The sequence below is a fragment of the Narcine bancroftii genome, chromosome 4, assembly GCF_036971445.1.
Source record: "Narcine bancroftii isolate sNarBan1 chromosome 4, sNarBan1.hap1, whole genome shotgun sequence".
Classification (NCBI taxonomy): domain Eukaryota; kingdom Metazoa; phylum Chordata; class Chondrichthyes; order Torpediniformes; family Narcinidae; genus Narcine; species Narcine bancroftii.
This window is the reverse complement of record NC_091472.1, coordinates 253,761,482-253,767,481: the sequence shown is the minus strand read 5'-3', so window position 1 is coordinate 253,767,481 and position 6,000 is coordinate 253,761,482. Positions and strand designations below refer to the sequence as shown.

Genomic DNA, 6,000 nt, shown 5'->3' with positions numbered 1-6,000 from the left:
TATAATGAGTAGAGGAGTGAGCTGAACATGCATTCTTGCAAATAATCAGTGAGGAGATGTTGTTTCCAATTCATACTGATTGTGGTCTTCCAATGAGTAAGTCAAACACCTGGTTGCAGAAGAGGGTACAGAGTCCTAAAGTTTGTAGCTTCTTGACCAGCACTTGGGGAATAATGGTATTGAACACTTCAGCTTGTTGGTTGGTGCAGATTTTCAGGACCCTGCCAGCCCCTGATGCTTTGCAAAGGTTCACCTTCTTGAATGATGTTCTAGTATCAGGAATTCTAGTAGGTACTCTTTGGATCTTCTCAAAGTGGGCATAGAAACTGTTCAGCACATTGGGTAATGAAGCATCACAGCCATCTATAGTGTTCGCCCTCGCTTTGTAGAATCCAATGGCCTGCATTCCCTGCCACAGCTGGCGTGTATCTCTCTCTGTCTCTTGCTTCCTCTGGAATTTTCACTTTGCTTCAAAGATGGCCTTCCACAGGCCATACCTGGACTTCTTGTAAAGATCACGATCCTTGGCCTTAAACACCCTTGATCTCACTCTCAGCAGGTTGCAAATTCTCTGATTCATTCGGGGTTCTGGTTGGAGAACACCCAGTATGTGAGCGTGGGCACCCACTCATCCATGCAGGTCTTGATGAAGTCGGTGACACCTGTTGCATATTCATTCAAGTCGATGGATGACTTTATCGAGAGTCAGCAGGAAGTTAGAAAAGAAGGAACATTCAGGAAAGTTAGCTGGGGGGTGGGGGGGGGGGGGGTAAAACAGAATAAACTTGGAAACAAATGTTATAGCCCAGAAAGTAGATCACTCTCTGACTGTTTTTTTTTTAGAAGCAGCTGATTCAATTCGATTTTACTTGAAGTAGATTGTGCTCAGATCATTTTCAGCTGGATGGACTGGGTCTTCATGTGACCTGTTCCTGGGGTCAGGGATGTACCAAATACATGACACTGGTTATACTTACTTCCACATAGACTCATGTAAATTGCAGTTTGAAGCTCAACAACGTATCTGTCAAAGAGCAACATCAGTAGAATGAGGAAGACATTAAGCAGGATTGTTGATTTTTCTGTTAATGGAAAGGATATTACATTGTTAAAGGTTCACGTAATCTAACGGACTCTGCTCACTCACACTTAAGTGCTGACTTATTCGTGCAATTAGTGCCTCTATAATGACCCTGCTGTTAGAAACTATGACTGCAGGCATTTTTATAATCAGGTATGGCAACTCAGAATGAATTAGGGACATTGGTCTGGGAGGAAAGGTCATGCTTGATTACAAAAAAAACTGCTCCCAGAAATTCTTCAGAAACATTACATCCTAACTGCATCTCTTGGATGAATAATGTATTTGCAAGCTCGGGCTTTCCATGTTTATTAGAGCAAAGATACATTACATTCTGTGACAAGACCTTTGGCTGTGCTCCTGTTTCTGGACTGGTCTTTCTAAGGAGGATTGTTTTAAATCTTAACTTCCTTGCCACAAAATGCTTCTAAACAGCTTGAGCAGATTTTTGGAATGTTTTCTAATCTGGTCCTCACTATTGCATAGGAGATGTTGATCATGAACTGTATTCATGAAGAAGTAATTTTATTTCATTTCCTTCCATTTCAGAGGGAAACTGGTGGCATCATGAGAACAGAAAAATACCAACATTGTTGCCTTCCCTTGAGTGAAGGCCACCATTGACTCCTCCTATGTGCCTCTAAGGGCTTCCCTTAATAACCTGGACCTTTTATAAATAGGAAGTATTTCCATAGACCACCAAAATTTCCTTTACTTGATTTGGAAGTGGATTTGTTATCTGCAGGTGAGACACTTGCGAAAATTGCTGGAGCAGTTAACTTTGAGATCTGATTTCTGCACCCAAGAAAATTTAAAGGGATGGGTAAGCAGGAGAGAAGTGTGGAGAGTTGGAGAGTGGTGGGAGTGGAATAGCAGGGTGCAAGAGGGGAAAGAGTGGGAGAAAATGATTAAAATATTAGGTAGCTTTGCACTTGGTAATGTGATGTCAAAATTGTTTATTTGCTGATATATTGAACCTCATGTCCAATAAAATTCCATCTTAGTCATGATATAAAATATGTCCAAAGTATTTTCTACACAAAATCTGAAGACACCACTAGTTATGCTATCTATGCCAGTGTAAGGTAAATATTTCCACCTGTTTTTGAGCATCTCAATTCTTGTCTTATTCCCTTACCTCTAAAAATCGAAAACTTCCCTCATCTCTGTTTTATTGAACCATCTTCACTGTTTTGTTTGTGGTAGTTTGCCACTCCTACTATATGTTCAAAACAAAACAAAAAAGCCAAAGAGATGTCCAGGACTTAAGCCTTTGACCCATGATCAGACACTCAAAAATATTTATTTACTTGATGTCTTTAAAGCTGAAGTGTGACCTATGACAACATCAGCAAGCAAAAAAAAAAGTGAAATCCAATTTCAGAAGATAAACATGTTTACAGTTTTCATTATAGTAACATGGGGGTCATAAAACTTGCAATATACAGAGCACTATCCAAATAGGACCTGTTCATACCATTCAACCTATGCCTTATTTTCAGTGTGGACATCCAATCTCTATGCTCCTTCATCCCCTATACCAAAGGTCGCAATGCCCTTTGTCTCTTTTTCACCAATAGGCTCATCTAGTCTCCTTTCTCCACCACTACCCTCCTCCACCTGGCAGAACTTGTTTACACCATCAATAACTTCTCCTTTGACTCATCCCACTTTCTCCAACTCAAAAAGGTAGTGATGAGTACCCACGTTAGTCCCAGGTATTCCTGCCTTTTTATTGGTTATGTGGAGTAATCTATGGTACAAGCCTACAGAGGCAAATCTCTAACTCTGCCTCTGCTACATTGACGACTACATTGGTGCTGCCTCATGCACCCATGGTAAACTCATCAAATTTATCCACTTTGCTGCTAACTTTCACCCCAACCTCAAATTCATTTGGTCCATCTCTGACAACACTCTCCCCTTTCTCAATCTCTCTATCTCAGGTGTCAAACTCTACAAACATTTTCAACAAACCTACCAACTCCAACATTTACCTGGACTACATCTCTTCACACCATGTTCATCTGTCAGGATTCCATTTCTTTTTTCAATTTCTCCATCTCCATTATGTCTGCTCCCAGGATGAAGTCTTCCTTTTCAGATCATCCGAGATGTCCTTCTTCAAAAAAATCATGGCTTTCCCTCTACCACCATCAACTCAGCCTTGACCTGTATCTCCTCTATTTTTCTGCACATCTGCTCAGGCTCCCTTTTACCACTATACATAACAAAGACAGAATTCCCTTTTCCTCACCTACCAGCCCACCAGTGCCCACATTCAATATCATTTGATTCAAAATGAAGAAGCCTCCATAATATATGCCACCTACCATGTGATTCCACCCCCGAACATATCTGCCCCTCTCTGCTTTTGACAGGGACCACTCCCTCTGATACTATCTCATTCCCACCAACTGCCCCCTTGGACCTATGCCTGTGACTGCAGAAAATTCTACATGCACCCACACTTCCTCCCTCACCCCCATTTAGGGCCCCATAAACTCCTTCCAAGTGAAGCAACACTTCACTTGTGAATCTGCCATTGTGTCTGTCCATGTCCTCATGCACTGCCAGATTGAGATCACCTGCAAATTACTGATTGCACTAGTCAACAAAGATTTTGCTTCCTGAATTAGGTTCACTTTATGGGTTTTGGGCTGCTGGTCACAAATATCACTTTAAAAAATTCCTATCATGTACCATGTTTTAGATGTAAGCTATTTTTGTGATATTCTGTCATATTTTAAATCTATTTCAAGCACATAAAACCATGAAGTGTAATATATCATTAGAAATTAATTTTCTGCATTCACACATGGACTTCTTCCCTACTGATCTTGGTGGATTCAGTAACAAACATGATGAAAGGTTTCACCAGGATATTGTGATCAATGAAAAGCAGTATCCGACAAATGAAATCCATCAATGCTGGCCAACTATTGTTGGACATTGACACGAGAGGCATCAGATGCTGAGTACAAGCAAAAATCAGTGGCAAAACATTTTTCGATCCGTTGAACTAATGCAATGTGTCAACATCATTATGTGAGTAAACTTACTAACTTCAATAAAAGTTAATTTAGTGCTTCCCCTACTTCCCACGTGAAACGGTAAATCTGAAATTATCTTTCTGTTCAGCTTCAGATTGTCTATCATAAACCCCATTTTTTTTTCAAGAAGCAAACCTTTTGAAAAAAAAATTGTTGTCCAGGGTTATTCATGATAAAACTGCTGGAGTTTTAGAAAAGACTTTTAAATTACCTACCGAGGAAACTTGCATAATTATGGGCTGTTGCAATTGTGAAAAACATGGAATATACTTACCCAAATTAAATTGGAGAGGAATGCAATTTACATAATTGTAACTGTGCTGATAAACACAAAGTACCAAATAGGTTTTGCATGTGCATTCTTTCCACTTTTAAGTTTGTCACAGTCTAAAATATTACCTGGTTCTAAGGTGAACTTGAGCAATACTCTTCAGATATAACAAACAGATGAAAGAATATGAAATCAGTCTATTTTCCTGGCAGCTCATTTTTTTGTTATATTTTCTGCCACAGAATACAAATGTTATATATGTGACCTGGGCAAAAGGTGTAACTGGCTAAATCTTGGTTGAATGAAATGATTTAAATACAAAAGGTTTAAATCAATAATTGAACTGACATATGGCAATCATTTAAAACAAAGTGAGTTGATGTTGTTTTACCAGATTGGGTCAGTGATCAATACTGTGAATCAGAAATGAAGAACTTGCTACAGATTGGTTGCACTTTTATTCTTTGACTTTGAAATTTAAATGGTGGTTCAGGAAGAGCAGTCAAGCATCTTGAGCTCAAATACTTCATGGGGTATTGCTGGCATGTCCTGTCATTGCAAGGTGAATACATAGCAATGAACAAGACCAATTCTTTTCTTTTATTTGACACAAAGGTTTACCTTTCCCATATTTATTTGACATTAAAATTCATGTTCCTGCAATAAATAAATAAAAATAACATTATGTAAGTGTCAGATGTAATATTCTTATCTTTCCAGCCCCACTCTAGTGATACGAAGATGAAAATCTAGCTACCCTTCAGTGTTGCTCTGAGGGGGATCCGCACTGTTGGTGACATTCTTTAGATTACCTGCTAAGATGAACACATGCCTACTCTCTGGGGTGGAAATGGAATGTTTGTTGTTGCGATTTTGAATAAGATTAAGAGAGTTATTGTTGGTGTACTCTGTGAGTATTGGTCTATGAATGAATATCATGTGATTTTCTTTAATGGTGTGAGATCTTGGTTCTTTCTTTGCAACAGGCCACATTTCAGAAGTGAAAAGTGCTGTAGCTAAGTGCTTAGCCTTCCTTGATTTCATTCTTCTCCTTATGAAAGTTGCAATGCTTTTGGAGAGTATCAGTGGAAAAACTGATTCCTACTTCATCAACACTGATATTCAAACATTTTTCTAAAATTTTGCATAACATTCTCCTGTAATTTAATGCAAATGCATTGTTCTCGTACACTGATCTGGACTGTAAGCTTCCCTGCAAATAAATACTCTCTCTCTGTGTGCTAGATGTGAAGCTATGAAAAAACTAGTTTCGCCCTTGTGAATGCAGATTGCTAATGCTATCTAATGCTCTAGTTAGTCTAGCAGCAAAAGAACAGATGCTGTCATCAGCATCAAGCTAACACGGGCATTCCAGTGTATGTGCATCTGTTAGGGAATGAGCAGGGCTGTTGAATCACTTTGCTCAAAAGGCCGCTAAACATCCACTTTCATGAAGGAGTTCTCATTTATTGTAGAATTTCCTCCAAATTTTAGCTGCCATGACACATTAAAATTGTGGACTTAATTCTTTGTTGGTGAAATACACATGATCGTTTAACTTACTGTCTAAATACCACACTAGGATTTATGCTCCA

General features: G+C 39.0%; 1 long non-coding RNA gene across 1 annotated transcript in view; it reads right to left on the bottom strand.

Annotated features, from left to right (window-relative positions):
• Window positions 1-1,026: 1,026 nt before the first annotated feature.
• LOC138760099 (uncharacterized) overlaps window positions 1,027-6,000 on the bottom strand; it is a 206,159-nt gene continuing 201,185 nt past the window's right edge. Inside the window, exon 6 of the long non-coding RNA XR_011355401.1 lies at window positions 1,027-1,082. This is a non-coding gene — a long non-coding RNA (uncharacterized lncRNA). The remainder of the gene's footprint in view (window positions 1,083-6,000) is intronic.